The sequence below is a fragment of the Thalassophryne amazonica genome, chromosome 16 (assembly GCF_902500255.1).
Source record: "Thalassophryne amazonica chromosome 16, fThaAma1.1, whole genome shotgun sequence".
Lineage (NCBI taxonomy): Eukaryota > Metazoa > Chordata > Actinopteri > Batrachoidiformes > Batrachoididae > Thalassophryne > Thalassophryne amazonica.
In genome coordinates, this window is record NC_047118.1 from 13,495,961 (window position 1) to 13,514,057 (window position 18,097).

At 41.0% G+C, this 18,097-nt stretch overlaps 1 long non-coding RNA gene across 1 annotated transcript; it reads left to right on the forward strand.

Annotated features, from left to right (window-relative positions):
- Window positions 1-5,401: 5,401 nt before the first annotated feature.
- Window positions 5,402-17,702, forward strand: LOC117528374. The gene is made up of 3 exons (XR_004565749.1): window positions 5,402-5,477; window positions 17,133-17,138; window positions 17,692-17,702. It is a non-coding gene; the product is annotated as an uncharacterized LOC117528374 (long non-coding RNA).
- The last annotated feature ends 395 nt before the right edge of the window (window positions 17,703-18,097 follow it).

Here is an 18,097-nt window from a genome sequence, read left to right on the forward strand (position 1 = left end):
TGAGGATCTTCTGGTCTCAAGCCCAACGCCATAACCACTAGACATCCCAGAATTTCATGGACATCATAGCCAGCCGATACATTGATACTATGAATGCTGGGCAGAATTTTTTTCCAGTGAATCCTAGTGTTGATCAGGGATGCTTTCTGCCCAGTTTTGAGTGTTAACCGCGTCTTCTGGGAGACCAGCTGAAATGCAATAAAGTTCCCTTCAGCTGCTCCCTTGTTTTCACTCGGGGTCACCACAGCAGATTCGAGGTGGATCTGCATGTTGATTTGGCACATGTTTAACACCGGATTCCCTTCCTGATGCAACTCCACACGTTACATGGAGAAATGTGGCAGGGGTGGGGTTTGAACTGGGAATCTTCCACATACAGACTAAGCACACGAGCCACTTGGCTGCCACCCCTACTCACCAACTGAACTGCAATCCATCTAACTCTCTTAGATTTTAATGAGTTGTTCACGTCTGCTGTCACACAATCACACATCCATTTATTCTGTCATTGATCTGAGCACTCACTCTGCTGCTCCATTATCTTGTTGAGTTCCTGTCACTCAAAAGGATGTAGGACCCTCATTTATCCACATGTGGCACTTGCATGATTGAATTACCTTTGCTCAGCTCATTGTTATATCAGTTTAGTTGTGACATGGCACAACAACCATGTTTGTCCTGTAAATTAGCAGCCACTGCTTGACAGATGTTTGAAAGCTCGGCGGTCATACATCGGACTGAGCTGCAGCTGTCCCCGTTGGTTGCAAAGTGGAGAGAAAGAAACATGTCAGCTGTGAGGTGGTGCCTACTTTAACACTCAAAATCATTTGGAGCTGGAATATTTGATTTTACATAATTTAAAAATTTGTGAAATATTCATGCCTTTATGAATTTTCTCCTCATTTTGTGTTGTTATTTACTTTGTGCTGGTGGCGTGACACCATAGTCGGTTCCAGCTTTCATCATTATGGATGAAAAATCAGACATTAATGTTCCCTCGAAACCTCAACCTGTTTATTTGATAACCCACAATTCATTTCAATGATTTTTTTTTCATTTAAACTGAACTGCATAATAAAATAAAAGCATTTGTGAATGTTTTTGTTTTTAAAATTATGTTGTTGTATGTGTTCTTGCACTGATTTCCTCCAGTAGAAAAACCATCATGCTGCTCCTGCTGTATGAATATTGTGCAGGCTGCTGTGAGGCTCTCATCCATGCTTGTGATTTTTAATATCATTTTAGTATATAATTGTTTTTGCATCCCCTGCAATCCATTGGCACCAAGGTTGGGTAGGATTACTTTGAAAGAATACATGTGGATTACAAGTATGTATGTACATACATTTGGATTACTTGTAATCTGATTACTTTTGGATTACATTTCAAAGTAATCCTACCCAACCCTGATTGGCACTAACATAGTGCCACAATGAAATGAAAAAAATGTTCAAATAATCAAGTGCAAAATAAAAATGGCTATTTCCATGTTTTTTTTGGAAAATACACATTTTTTTCCCCTCAAATGCATACTGGTACTCACTAGCATGCATATCTGGCACTATTTTATGTCTTTTTTCATCAAATGCTTCTTCGAATCATGTGATATAAGCTGTCTTTGAAACTTCTCACTAATGCATGTTTCACATCAGACAGCTCTGTTGCTGAAGGCAAAGTGCCATGAAACAAGGTATAAAATTTTAACGTGTTGATTTGGGTTGATAATTGGGTTGCTGCACAGCTTCTGAATCAGGGCTGCAAATTTGCATCTCATGGGCTACAATGGACCCAACGTCCTTTGTTTTGACCTTCTTCACCATGTGGTCCGGAGTTAAACTTTCAAGAAAAAAAGTGGGTGCACACATACCCTGCCAGTGATGACTGAGGGACTCTGCAAAAAAACAAAACAAAACAAATAAACAAAACAAAGTAAAACACAACACAACAAAACCAAACCAAACCACACAAACATAAAACCCACATTAAATTTTGCTTATACCCAAATACATTGTTTGCATCATGCAGCTGGGAGCCGTGAGGTTAGTGACGGTGAACCTGAGTATTCTACATCTTTGGTTATCTTATGTTCATGTGATTTTTCTACTCGATATACCTGCTAATTAGTAAAAGTGATATATTTAACATTTTTCTGTGAAATGGAAAGATTAAGCTTTGCAGAACTATGGTAAGATCACATAAATAACTGGAGCACCGATCTCGTAGAGCACAAACCTCTGCCAACACGAGTTTCCAATTCCACAAATTTTTACCTTGGAAAAAAATTTCAAGGTCAAACTCTTATTAAAAGTTGCTGTTCATAAGGTAAATATAGATCAAAAGACTTTTCAATGTTAAAAAAGAATCAAATATCCACTAAATCCGCAATACGGATCAGATGCAGCTCAAACTTAGTCTGTTCATTGAGAGTTTGTACCTCACTGTCACAAATGAGAGTGATTGAGGCACTTTTGGGGGAGATAAAATGTAAAATAAAACAACATAGGGGAGGTGATGGTCTAGTGGTTAAAGCGTTGGGCTTGAGACAAGAGGATCCTCGGTTCAAATCCCAGCCTGATCGTAAAATCACTAAGGGCCCTTGGGCAAGGTACTTAATCCCCTAGTTGCTCCCGGTGTGTAGTGAGTACCTTGTATGGCAGCACCCTCACATCGGGGTGAATGTGAGGCATTATTTGTAACGCGTGTTGAGTGTCTGATACTAGAGGTGGGCGGATCGATCCTAATATCGATACTAACACTGGTATTGATATTGAATGATCCTCATGTAAAAAAATCGATACTCAAGCTTTTTTCTCTCCCACACACACTGACTGCTGCGTACACAGATTCATCAAAGTCTACTCTCTGTCTGTAAGAGCAGGGCTGCGCTGTGTCACACAACACGGAGCCCTCTACCTCAGGAGATTTTGTTTTAAGTTGTGTTGAGTGATATTGTTTTAAACAAAAATGTTGATTGTGATAATAAAGTATTTTGCTGTCACATACAATATTTGGCGAAATTCTATCCTAGGTCTTTTGGATCCTTTGGATCTATGATGCTTAAATATGAAAAGGTATTGGTATCGATATCGGCAATACTGGGGCTGTATTTACTTGGTATTCCAAAATTCCCGGTATCGCCCATCTCTATCTGATACAGATGGAAAAGCGCCATATAAATGCAGTCCATTTAACATATTAAATGGGGTTTGTTACATTCAAATGCCCACACAATCCATAATCCGGATCAGAGCTGAATCAAACTTTGTCAGGTGATAGTGAGTGCCAGTCTGCACCCCACCTTCAAATACAAGAGTGTTTGATTAAGATATAATGTTAAATATACATTCAATGGGGTTTTCAATGTTAAATTTAAATGCCTACAAAATCTGTAATCTGGATCAGATTTGGATTAAACCTTGTCAGTCAATAAAGGATACCATCCTACATAACGTTGTCAACTATGAAAGAAATTTGATCTTTTTTGGCAGTTATGAATTTTTGAATATTCGTTCAATGATAAGATAATGATTTTTTTCCCTTTATTTCAAGATTTTTCCTGACTTTGACCATGACCTTGAAAATTGAATCTGTTCTTGCCTATCAGGATATGAATCTTCAGTAAAATTTTCATAACGATATATGAAAAATTGTGGGCTCCAGGCTGTTCACAAACAGACAAACAAACATACACACATGGTTTGGGCAATAATATTATCTTGTGTTTTTCATGTAGTGCATCTCACAATTTCTTTTTTATTTTGGTGAGTACCACCGGACCTGGAAAAACGTCAAGGGAAACCGTATGCATTATTAATTATAAAGAAGATATTTTTCTTCCTTTTGTGATGGAATATTTCCCTTTGCAGTTTGGAGCTTACCCAGGATTTGTCTTCAACATACTTCATATCTTTTGTGATCTGTTTATTCTTTTTAAATCAAAGACAAGATAAGATAAGATAATCCTTTATTAGTCCCACGGTGTGGAAATTTACAAATGAGAAAAAGAGTTAAGACACTTATTGTCTCTGAAAGTTGTGAGTCATGATTTGTTGTTTCACCAGATAACCAGCAGAGCTGATTGAGGAGGATGACCTTCACAAATGCTTATCTAGAGCTGATGCTCAGGACAACCTAATGTTGGTATTGAATTATTCTTACATTGCTAATTAGTGCATTTGGGATTTGGATTAAGCAATTATGGCGGCACTCATGCATTTATCAGAAATTTAAATCTAACAGGCTCTTTGAAAAGTCATTCCAGTGGTACCCAGTGTGACCTAGTACTAAAGACTAAGGGTGTGCCGGTCTGATATTTTGGATCTGTACAAATCTGATATTGGAAAAAAAAAAAATACTGAAATTAAAATTAGAAACGAAACAAACAAACAACATCCAACCAAACAGTCCAATCCAGTTGGATCCGATCAAAGTTGTCTATTGCGAATCTGAATTATGTTGTGTGCCATGTGTGTTTCCCTTTAGGGGAGCAGAATGAATATTTGACAGTTTGAGTTGAACATTTGTTAAAACAAGGCATTTGCAAAACTGAAAATTCTGTTTAAGTTGAGATTCAGCCAGGCAGCATCAACTATGTGATATAACCAGGCATTATTCACCCTGCCATCCATTAGATGGCAGTGTTTTTTTGCATTTTGACCCATCTACTGGATGGCATATTACATACTGGCATATTATGTTACTATGCTTTTTGTTTTTTTTTGTTTTTTACTTTTTTACTCTTACTATCTTTTAATTCATTTCATTTTGTTTTCTCAATTGTTTTGTGTGAAGCGCCTTGAGGCAACTCTGTTGTGATTTGGTGCTATATAAAGTGAATAACTTGAATTGAAATCGAGGTTCAGTTTACCCATAATGCAGTTTGGCATCTGTGTGTTAATATGTTCAAAACTTCAGAATTAGTGCATTATTTTAAAATTAAAAAATATGTGTTATATTTTCACTTTGTACAAATGACAGACTTGACATTAATGTAGTTAAACTACCCGGATTAATTTAGTTCATAAATCAAAACCATAAGTCAAACCTGCTTTCGTTTCAAGATGTCTGTCTCATGGCTGGATCACTGTATGCTGTCAAGGCAAATGACTTGTCCTTACAGCAGTAGGCAGAGTGCACAAAGACAGAAGCGCTGACTCACTGGCTGTGTTTGGGTTTGTGATCACCTTTGATTCTGTCAGAAGCATTGGTGGAGTTTAAACTCAAAATCGGCTTATCAGTAGCTGAGAGTGTATCGGAGACAATACTGAAAGTTATCAGTTAGTGGTTAGCTGTAGCTTCTGATAAAATTTTTTGGAGGTTTAGTGTTATAAAACATAACTTTTTAGTTAGCTGCTTGGCGGTTATCGAAGCTAACTTTTTGGTTAGCTGTGCACACCTCTGCCTCCGGGTGCTCCAGCTTCCTCCCACATCCAAAGACATGCAGCTTAGGTGGACTGCAACCTTTAAATTGTTCATAGGTGTGTGTATACGGGTGTGAATGTGTCATGCCCTATGAATGCTGGGATAGGCTCCAGCCCCCCATGATCCTGGAATAAACGGTTGAAGATGAGTGAGTGAGTTTGACTTGATTTTTTTGGTAGGTGACTAGGTTAGCAAAATACATCCAGACAAATGTATTTATTAAGAGATTATTAACAACTACCAGATTAGTTGTTTTAAAATTAGTTGTTTTGTTTCTTTTGACCAATGAAGTGTCACGTCTGGGACAATCGTCAGTCACCAAGTGAAGCTGCGAAAATGTCTCCCTTACCAACCTATTGATCACCGCATTCGGAGCGTAGACTTAGATAATGGACACAACACCCAGAAGATGTTTGAGTTTGAGCCTCATAATGTGCTCATTGAAAGTGGTGATGTCTACCAGTATTGGACGGAGCCAGTCTGCCACAGCAACTGCTACGTCCTCTGTGCATTGACCATTGGGGAATCCAGGCCCCATCTCTGTATGTGGATACACACAGAGATGTGGCCACTTCCAGGTTTTTGCACTTTCAACAGTGCAGCCACTGCAGTATGGAGTTTTCAAAGCTCCGTTGACAGCAGTGGAAGGTGGGTATCCTCAGTGAGAGAAAGGATGTTCCAGGTACCCTCCATCTGCATCCCAATAAGATGCCTCAGGTTTGGATCTGGGTGCCACTGTGCAGTGGCACCACACCAGCTGCCATCCTCCAAAGACAAGACTGTTTGTGCTCTCTTGTGGTTTCTTCTTGTCCAGAGATGAGATGCCAAAGGGTTTTCCCCCAGTGGAGGACCACCTACAGTTCTTGAAATCAGAGGCCATGTCCGGGGTACACACATACACTATACCAGGGGTGGGCAACGAGGGCCGAGACACTGCAGGTTTTCCTTGCAACCAATCACCTCAGCAGGTGGGTTGCTGATGAGCTTCTACCTTGAACATAAACACCTGGTCATCTTGAAATTACCTGCTGAAACACCTGATCATTAATGAAATCACCTGCTGAGGTGACTGGTAGCAAGGAAAACCTGCAGTGCTTTGGCCCTTCATGGCACATGATTACCCACCCCTGCACTATACAGTTCCACATGACAACTATTGAAAAAGTAAAATAAAACACATAAAACATTTATAAAAACACAGAAAAGCATAAAACATCCCAGTGTTACAAGTAACAGGATCAATGCTGACACTGACCCTAGTCCCAACAGTATGGTAGGCTATGATATGATTAATCTGCCTGGAGTGAGCATTTCAGAAAAACTGAGTGATCGTACAAAAAGCAGATCAGTGAGGGAAGCCACAAAGACAGCTATGACAACTCTGAAGAAGATGTAGGCTTCTGTGGCTATGATTGGACAATCTCTGCATCATGGTTCTTTTGTTTCCAGTGTCTACTACAGCTGGACAGTGGAGTGGAACAGAGGAGGATTCTCTTCAAGTGAACTTTTAGCTGGACTTTGCCAGAAAGCATGTAAGAGACTCGAACATAGATCTGATCTGTTTTCTTGTATGAAAATCTTTCTCTGAAAAACTGCCAAAATTCCCAAGAGATTTATAGACTTTCGAGTTTGTAAAATCCAGAATTTCTATTGGGTTCCTGATCTGATGAATTGAGTAGTGTGACAGCACACTGTTGTGATTTTTGTTCTTCCACTGTGGTGGTTTAGAGCAGTCGTACCATGCTGTGGGTGTCTTGAGGCAAACTTGGCTCAGTCAGGCGAGACACTCGACTACCTGTGAGCTGTCAAGCTTCATTACACCATTCAAGGAGTTTATGTTGTGCCTCTGGTTGCTTGTCTGCTTGTCTGCTAATAGGACATCTTGAAAAGACCTGAAAGTAGAGACGGGAACCATATTTACTGTAGCCGTTCATTCACTGGTGTTTTATTATGTCTCAACACCACAGGGGCAAATCAGGTGGAACGATTTGAAACATACAAACACTGAAACATGCTTCAAAACAGTCGATGACACAGTGAGGGCTCGTTTATCACAACATGCGAGATCTTACTTTAGATATGGACTTTGGAAAAATGTCTTAAAATACGTGGATTGCAAAGATTTACAAATGTTCTGAAAGTGTTTTGAGTTTTGACATCACTAATTTGCTGTACTGACAATTTTTTATATATATAATTTCCATCTACCTTCTGTTTCTGTTGCATATTTTGTCCAATATTTGCCCACATGGTGGACATTGTGTTTCTCCCAGCTGTTTTGAGCTTATTACCTGATGCAGACAGAAAGGTGGGCGCCAGTGGGAAGTTTGCAGATGACACAGTCGTTGGATGCATCAGAGATGACAGAAAGGAGGAGTACAGGGGCCCAGTGAGGGACCACACAAACATCTACCAAGCAACACCTCAAAGACAAAGGAGCTGGTCACTGACTTTGGGAAATCCAGACCAAGTCCATGACCAGTTCTGAGTGAGGGAGCTGAGGTGGAGGCTGTGCATTCCTACATTCCAACACATCCAAGAGGGACACATCCAGGCTGAACAAACTGATCAGACAGGCTGGTTGTGTGGTTGGCATGAAGCTGGACTCTTTGGTGATGGTGGCAGAGAAGAGAACACTGGACAAACTGCTGGACATTATGGACGATGCCAGTCGCCCTCTGCACACTGTCATCAGCAACCTAGAGCTCTTCAGCCACAGGACTGCTCCTTCCAAAGTGCAGGACCAACAGACTGAAAAGCTCCCTTGTCCCTCAGGCCATCAGACTGTACAAACTCCTCACTCAGGGGAGGAGGAGGTAACAGGACGACAGGGGACGGGAAGGAGAGGAACAGTAGTAGCAGTACGAATATTGATCAGTATGTCTGGTATGTATACTCAACAAAAATATAAACGCAACACTTGTGGTTGGCTCCCATTTTGCATGAGATGAACTCAAAGATCTAAAACTTTTTCCACATACACAATATCACATTTCCCTCAAATATTGTTCACAAACCAGTTCGAAATCGTGATAGTGAGCACTTCTCCTTTGCTGAGATAATCCATCCCACCTCACAGGTGTGCCATATCAAGATGCCGATTAGACACCATGATTAGTGCACAGGTGTGCCTTAGACTGCCCACAATAAAAGGCCACTCTGAAAGGTGCAGTTTTGTTTTATTGGGGGGGGATACCAGTCAGTATCTGGTGTGACCACCATTTTGCCTCATGCAGTGCAACACATCTCCTTCGCATCATCCGTGAAGAGAAACACCTCTCCAAACGTGCCAAATGCCAGCGAATGTGAGCATTTGCCCACTCAAGTCGGTTACGACGATGAACTGGAGTCAGGTCGAGACCCGATGAGGACGACGAGCATGCAGATGAGCTTCCCTGAGACGGTTTCTGACAGTTTGTGCAGAAATTCTTTGGTTATGCAAACCGATTGTTCCAGCAGCTGTCCGAGTGGCTGGTCTCAGACGATCTTGGAGGTGAACATGCTGGATGTGGAGGGTCCTGGGCTGGTGTGGTTACACGTGGTCTGCGGTTGTGAGGCTGGTGGATGTACTGCCAAATTCTCTGAAATGCCTTTGGAGACGGCTTATGGTAGAGAAATGAACATTCAATACACGAGCAACAGCTCTGGTTGACATTCCTGCTGTCAGCATGCCAATTGCACGCTCCCTCAAATCTTGCGACATCTGTGGCATTGTGCTGTGTGATAAAACTGCACCTTTCAGAGTGGCCTTTTATTGTGGGCAGTCTAAGGCACACCTGTGCACTAATCATGAAAGCATGTATCCTTCTTACTCTTCTCAGTAAGCAGCGGGTGCAGCACTCACAGGCGGCCCAGTCCTCACGCAGCATTCAAGGCAGGAGATGTTCACGCCTCCACATCAAGACTGCAAATGAATCACATATGCGCAAGGCTGCAGCTGGTGGATCTAAAGCGAGATGTAAATTTACTAAATCAGTGCACTAAATGCCAGACTTAAGATGAACTAAGTAACTTTGGTCATTTTTTTATTTTTTGCGGTTTTGTCTGCAGTGAGTCCAGGGGACTTCCCAGGACAGAGCTGGCCTTCCTAATCACTTTGACAAGGCTCCTCCTCTCAGCACTTGTGATACTGCTGCTCCAGCAGACCACTCCATAAAAAATGGCTGATGCCACTACAGAGTCAAAGAAGGTCCTCAGTAACACCCCCTGCACTCCAAAGGACCTGATGTCCTCAGCAGGTAGAGTCTGCTCTGGCCTTTCTTCTAAAGCACAGTAGTGCTGTTGGACCAGTCCAGTTCATTGTTTAGGTGAACACCCAAGCACTTGTAAGAGTTCACTATCTCAATAAGGTAAATTAAGGTAAGGTAATTAAATGAAGGTAAATAAAAAATTAAGGTAAGGAAATCACTTAGTTCCCCTTTAAGAAAACTAAACTAAAGTAAAAAACAAAACAAAAAAAGGTCACTTTGTCTGTCCCAAGCCTGGATAAAGGAGTGTTGAAATTGTGACATAAAAAAAGAAACAGAAAAAGAAACTTCATTTGTAGTCCTAAACACATTTAACACATTTGTCTCTCACCAGGACGTTACTCGTCTCTCCTATAAGCGTCTATTACAATTACATGCACATGACCAATTATGCAAATTAGGGTGATGCATCATTTATTGACTTCTAGTGAATTTAGGACAGCCAGAAGGGACTTTCCTAACTAAAGATTTGGCAACACTGCCTCTAAAGATGCTACGAGAGACAGAGACAGTCAACAGAGGCGCTGCCACTCAAAGCAACCACATCCGTAATTTTACAGAACTTTATGGTTTAAAACATCTTAAACTAAGACGTTTGAAAGAGAAAACTCTCTATACAGACCAAAACCAGTTTTTGTACCAGGCTGTAAACATGTTTATTTCTGCTCCAAAGTTGGTCATTTTAACATGGACCTCTATGGAAATGTGCTTTGTGTTTTGGAGCCAGCTTGTAAACAATTGGCAGTCATTATAACTTGAGACTTGACTTGGAACTTGCTGATTCATGACTTGAGAGTGACTTGATGGTGACTTGATCCCACCTCTGCCATAAGTCCAACATAATGAAATCTATGCTCATTTATAGCTGTTGTGACCCCAAATAAGAGGTAGGAGCTGAAAGAAGAAAAGAAATTAAAAAAAAACTCTCTGTACATGTAATGTTGCCTCTGTGGCGCTGATATTGTGCAGACATAATGACTAAAAAAGTTTTATTGTCTGCACACTTCATGAGGTTACTGTGCACCTTTGCTGTGCTGTGTGTAATTTTGCACAGAGGACCTGATAAAAAAAACAATACGTTCTAGAAATGAGCCAAAATGAGTTAAGTTTCATTTCACCGCTGTGCTGTGTATTGCATCTGCAGGAGACTCGACTGTAAATTCATTGGATGGGTGTCAGTTCTTTTTTTTTTTTTTTTGGACTCCTAACTTCAGATTTACTTTACATGAGGATACTTCGACTTTGTCCATTAACAAACTGCTGAACAGTTCTTGGCCTTATCGCTACTGTCCGTGTTGCAGCATGCTGCAACATCAAGTCTCCGCAGTCGTAATGTGCAACCAGGGAGCAACATCCAGTTGCTAAGCACAGGTGTTGTTTGTGCTGTTTTAATGTGATTTTGAGACAATCTCCACTAAGGATATACAATACTAATAAAAGCTATGCCAACAAGAGTAATAGTGTTATTAAAAGCTTATAAATTTATAAAGAGATGTTTGCAGTTGATTTATTCAATTAATTGCCTTGAACAGGTCTAGTCAGCTTCAGATTGCATGTAAAGAAAAAGATATGTCATGCTTCCCAAAGGAGCTCTTGTTGTTGACGTTGTATATTTGGTGTATATTGGGTTCTAAAAGAGAAAAATTCTACCACATGCCTGTAAATACAGTGCATCCAAAAAGTATTCACAGCACTTCACTTTTTGCACATTTTGTTATGTTACAGCCTTATTTCAAAATGGAGTAAATTTATTTTTTTTCCTCAAATGTCTACACACAACACCCCATAATGACAACATGAATCTTTTTTTTTTTTTTGGAAATTTTTGCAAATATATTTAAAAAACAAAACAAACAAAGAAATCACATGCACATAAGTACTGACACCCTTTGCTCAGTTCTTTGTTGATGCACCTTTGGCAACAATTACATCCTCAAGTCTTCTTGAATATGATGCCACAAGCTTGGTTGTGTTCCTGTTCCTCTTTACAGCATCTCTCAAGCTCCTTCAGGTTGGATGTGGAGTGTTCACAGCCATTTTCAGATCTCTTCAGAGATGTTCAATCAGATTCAGGTCTGGGCTCTGGCTGGGCCACTCAAGGACATTCACAGAGTTGTCCTGAAGCCACGCCTTTGATATCTTGGGTCATTGTCTAGCATTGGCTTAGGGTCATTGTCCTGCTGAAAGATGAACCGTCACCCCAGTCTGAGGTCAAGAGCGCTCTGGAGCAGGTTTTCACCCAGAATGTTTCTTTACATTGCTGCATTCATCTTTCCCTCAATTCTGACTAGTCTCCCAGTTCCTGCTGCTGAAAAACATCCCCACAGCATGATGCTGCCAACACCATGCTTCACTGGAGCTCTGACAGAGTGACCATTGGGTTTTTGGCCACCTTCCTGACAAAGGTCCTTCTCCCCACAATCGCTCAGTTTAGACACGTGGCCAGCTCCACGAAGGGTCCTGGTGGATACAAACTTCTTCCACTTATGGATGATGGAGGCCACGGTGCTCACTGGGACCCTCAAAGCAGCAGAAATGTTTCTGTACCCTTCCCCAGAATTGTGCCTTGAGACAATCTTGTATCTGTGGCAGATAATTTTTTTATATAACTCATCAGTTTAAGCTATTTTAAGCACTAAATGTTTGAATAAATAGGGGAATGGTCACTTTGAGTGACAGCTAGTGTGCCAGTGGATTAAGAGTCACTGGTGTGGGCTTGATCATGTTTGTGTCTGAGCCTGTCATTTCAAATATCTGAGATAATTTTGCTTACCGTGCAGTTAATTATTCTAACAGAAGTTTGTGTTACAGTATTCTCATTTAATGAAAATTTAATGTGTTTTCATTTGTATGTTAATACCATTAGCACTGATTAGCATATATCTATCTATCCCTTAATGATGTTTGCTGCAATGTTATGCTGGTCATAATTTGTAATGGCGGTGTTGCTGACTGAATGGTCCCCCCTAAAAATTAGTCCACCCTGCCTTCACTGCGCATGTGTCATTAGCTGCGGTTCACAGATTATCGCCTCGTTTCTGCTTTAAACTGCACTCCAGTCATCATCTGTCTCAGCCACAGATATCTGAAGCTTTTGTACAAGAATCATTTTCACATAAATTCAGCATTATTTCATCATAAAAGACAGAGAAAGTGATCAGAGCGCCACAGCCAGACGAGCTGCTGATGCTGCATTCACTGCGCCTCTGTCATTTCAAAGCGTCAGTAGCGACTCACTGGTTATCACTTCATTTCTGCTTAAAACTGACTTTAGAATGATTTAAGAGGTTTTACTTTGTCATCTGATTGAATAATCCCATTAATCCATTTTTAGCGCTTTGGGTGAAGATACTCTGTCTTAGATGAGCAGCTGAGCTCCGAAATGACGTATGCGCAGTGGAGGCAGAGCGGACCGTTCGATCTGCTAGACCCGTAATCAAGCCACCCATTATTTTAACATTTTCAATGTTAAAATCAAATATCTGCTAAATCCGTAATACGGATCAGATGCATATGAAGAGTTCCGATGCAAAACCCAGTATCTTAAAAACCATAAATTTTTAGTTGACGCCAACATGTACTTGGCTGTCAAGGGGACCATCAGTGTGCAAAATATGAAAGAATTTGAACAAACTGTTTTCATGTTATTGATGAAAGTCTGTGTATTTCTGCATAGGGTTTCCTTTAAATCTCCATTTTCAACTGCATTTTTCTCCATTTGAAAAAAAAGGACTTACTGGGTTTGCATCTGAACTCTTCATATCAAACTGTTCACTGAGAGTGCCAGTTTGCACATCGTTGTCAAAATTAATATTAAATTAAAATGTCCACAAAATCCACAATCCGGATCAGCTCCAGATCAAACTTTGTCAGGTGACAGTGAGTGTCAGTCTGCACCTCACTTTCAAATATGAGAGTGATTGGGGCACATTTGATTCAGATATTAAATGGGGTTTTCAGTGTTAAATTTAAACGGCCACAAAATCTGTAATCTGGATTAGTGCTGAATCAAACTGTCAGTCAATAAAGGATATCATCTTACATAACGCTGTCAAATATGAAAGAAATTTGAGCTTTTTAAATAGTTATGGTAATTGTATTTTTGAAAATTCGTTAGGATTTTTCCAATTTTCCAATATTTTTCCTGACTTTGACTTATGACCTTGAAAATTGGATCTGTGCTTGCTTATCAGGATATGAATCTTCAGTAAAATTTCATAACGATATATGAGAAATCATGGGCTCCAGGCTGTTCACAACTAGACAGACAAACAAACAGGAGCGAAAACGTCGCCTCCTCCAACTTCGTTGGCGTAGGTAACAAAACAAAAACAAACCACCACCCTGACGAGAAAAAAACTACGCATTTGTCAAACTCCCAAACCAAAGTTAGCCAGATAGCTTTAGCTTGTTTTGTACATATGAGATGGGCGGCGTGTTCTGGTATAACTCGTTACACCAGTCTGCACCACATTCCACCTCTTTAGTCATTCATGGGTTGGCTGGAAGTTTGTTGGAGTCAGGTGCTGCCAAGTAGAGGTGGCGTTACCAGGAATTTTGGTATTGATCCGTACCAAGTAAATACAGGCTCAGTATTGCTGATATCGATACAGATACTTTTTCATATGTAAGCTTCAGAGATCCAAAGGATCCAAAAGTAGTAGAGGGTTGACAAACCACAATACAAGGGTGCGCTGCTCCGTGTTGTGTGACACAGCGCAGCGCTGCTCTTACAGACAGAGAGTAGACTTTGAGTCAGTGTGTGCGGGAGAAAGAAAAAAGCATGAGTATCGATCTTTTTACATGAGGATAGTTCAATATCAATACCAGCATTGGTATCGATATTAGGATCGATTCGCCCACCTCTACTGCCAAGATGCCTTGCTTGGATCCACTCAGTTGAGCATCAACCCAGCTCTTCTATGGGCGATGCTGTGGAGCATCATCAGTAAGTGTCCACTATATGGCTTCGATGGAATAATCCACCCGCTTACCTGATCATCTACAGTTCTGCTGTACTTTCATCATCGACACTTGTGCTTGAACACCATCCTTTTATTTCACCACATCTTTGAAGGTCAGATGTCGCGGAAGACATTCTTTTGTCATTATCGAAAATATTACATACTTAAAAACACATTATACAAATGATATGCATATCTGAAGCCTGCCTACAAGCGTAATTTATACCGATGTAAATAATACTGACATCTATCACAGACACACAGATGAATCCAAGGTCACTGCCACGTTACTGCAAGAGCGAAAGGCTGTATTTCTAAAAAGGAGCCTGCTGCGCAGAAGCATTATCAGCAGCTATCTCTGTGCACGGCTGTTTTGTGATGAAGCAGCCATTGCTGGAGAGCAATGGCGCAGTTTGCGGGAAAGCAAGCTTTTATGTAATGGCCGCTGCATCAGTGGGCAGCAGATGATAATCTTGCCGAGTCAACGCTGAAAAGTCTAATCAACTTGCTTATGGCCATCGTGTGAGGGAACAATGCGAGAACGGAGACACGCAGTCTTTTAATCATTAATTCTCTGGCAGCGGCTTTTTGCGGGTGGACAGCATTAACCTGCTGCTCGGCCATTCGCACACGGACTGACAATGCGGGAGCCCCTCATGCCCTAATGTGTTGTGTAAAGTGGCACTGCTCGAGCCGCACATAAAACCCATTTTCATCATTGATGTGGCGAGACTCATATATATTCTGTCTGGATCAGATTACCCCAGACACTTGCAAACTGCCATCTGGTCTTTTTGATGCCAACATGACGCATAAATAAAGACGTGATTTTAGCTTCTTGTTTTTTACCTCTTGCTGTGATTTCTGTGTCACATTTAGTTTGAATGTGCTTGACGTGTCATTATTGTCATTTAAATAACCGATAATTAGTCGGCCGACGATGCTTTTATAAAATGTGTCAGGAAGGAAAACAAAAGTTTTGAGCAGTCAGTCAGAAATGAGCTTTTAATAAGGTGCAGCAAGTTGCAACTTCCTCTTCGTCACAAGTGCTGCTGTTTCTGGGTATTGCTCATATTTTAGTAACTAGGTAAAAGTTCCAGTTGCCGTGAAGATCCATGACAAGCTGAAACTGGTCTCCAGTCACCCAAATGATTGGCCTCAGTCTGACCTTGCTAGGTCAATTCTGGAATCCACTTAAATGTGTGCCACATTTGGTCCAAATCAAGTTGAAAATCAAATTCCTTGATCTTGACCTTTGTAAATAGGATTTTTTTTAAAGGGCAGTTTTGGGGTCCATCTTCACTGACATACCAAGATTGGTAGAACTCAGAGAAAAGACCTTGGAGAAGCAGACAAACACACAAACAGGCTGACATGACCTTTGCCCTAGTGACTGACCTTTGGTACATTTGACCTTGCTGGGCAATTTTGAGAAAGACTTTGCCCCCCCACCAGGTAATTGAACTTTGGCAAATTGACCTCTCCTGGGAAATTCCAGAACCCACCATCATATTTGTGCCAAATGACCCCAATGACTGACCTTTGGCAAGTTTGACCTTGACTGGGAATTTCAAGAATCCACTGACATATGTTTGTCAGGTTTGGCAGAAGCTGGAGTTAAATTCAATATTTTGATGCTGGAACTCAGTGACCTTGGTTTTTCTGAAACAAACCCTTAAAAGAGCATTCTGGGTTTGACTCTCATCCACATACCGAATTTAGTGAACATCGTGCAAAACGGACCTGGGAGTAGTCGGGGACAGACAGACATTCAAGTTATAGTATGATGCCAAATTTGCCACAGAGCATACAAGTTAACCAGAGAAGAAAAAAACAGTAAGAACAGTCTTCCTTATGTGTAGGAGCCATAACAACAGTATGAATATAAAATATAACTATATAAATAAGGGAGACAGTAGACTGTGGTCAGTGAGGTATCTGGTGGCAGCAGTATGTCTTGTGCAAATTGCAGAGGGAGTTGAGTGCTCTGGCAGCCTGGTGAGTGAAACTGTCCCTCAGGTGGCTGGTCCTGGCCCGGAGACTCCGCAGTCTCCTCCCTGATGGTAGCAGGCTGAAGAGGCAGTTTAATGGGTGGGTGGGATCTCCCGCAATGCGGGTGGCCTTGTGGTTGAGGCAGGTGCTATATATGTCTTGGGGCGTGTTGGGGGTGGAGGTACCTATGATCTTCTCAGCTGCTCTGCTGCAGCTGAGATATATGTAACATAATCTCTCCAGTGTGTCCTGGGTCTTCCCTGAGGCCTCCTCCCAGTTGGACGTGACTGGATGACCTCCCTATGGAGACGACCAGGAGGCATCCTCACCAGGTGCCAGAACCACCTCAGCTGGCTCCTTTTGATGTAAAGAAGAAGCGGCTCTACTCATAGTCCCTCCTGGATAATTGAGCTAAATAATGTGAAAATTGCACAGACTAATCCACAAAATGGCCAAGTTTGGGCATGTGCATGTTTATACACATTATATATCTGCATGGGATCTGCAGTGCACTGTAACACATGCAAAAAAAAAAAAAAAAAAAAAAATGCAATGCAAATGCAGGACGTGCATAGCACATAAGCACGGACACACGCACGCATACACAGCATGCAAACAGTACCTAGCCTCAGCACACACACATGCACACATTACAATGCCTAGTGCTGCCTAGCTCGCTGTAGGACACACACCACACCATACACACAGAGGTACACACAGCCATTCCCAGTGCATGCAGCTATGTAAATGTACTTATTAGAGTATAGTGTGCTGAGTTAAGCACACATACAGTAATTGCCTGGGCCTTCTAGTATTACCATATCTTCTAAGTCTGACATAACAGTGCTTTATCGCATGATGATATCTAGCCAAGACCAGTATAGTGACCATTATGTGTCAAGACCTATAATGAAGACACCATTTGCTATGGTAATGCAGCATGCAGTGATGGTAGTTTGCATGTTACCACAATTCATCAGCTTGGACCTTCAATGAGAGAGAGAGAGAGAGAGAGAGAGAGAGAGAGAGAGAGAGAGAGAGAGAGAGAGAGAGAGAGAGAGAGAGAGGGTAGACTAAGCTTTGCAGAGGCTTTAGTCATAAATCAACAATTCAGCTTAGCCAATAAAAACAATGAAAAGCTAAAGGTGATCAATGGAACTCAAATACCTACTGGCAAAACAGCAGTCAGCCTACAGGGAAGAAAAAAAAAATAGAGCTTACAAAAGCAAACAAAAAGGAATTTGCTATCTTACTGAAACAGGCCGCCAAAGTCTTTTAATCAAAAACACTTCAGACAACAGAGAAATGCAAATGAGCCCCAGTTAGTTTACAGCTGATGTCATGCATGGATCATATATATATATATATATATATATATATATATATATATATATATATATATATATATATATATATATATATATGGTAACACTTTATATTAACTGCACGCTATAAAGCAGTAGTAAAGCATTA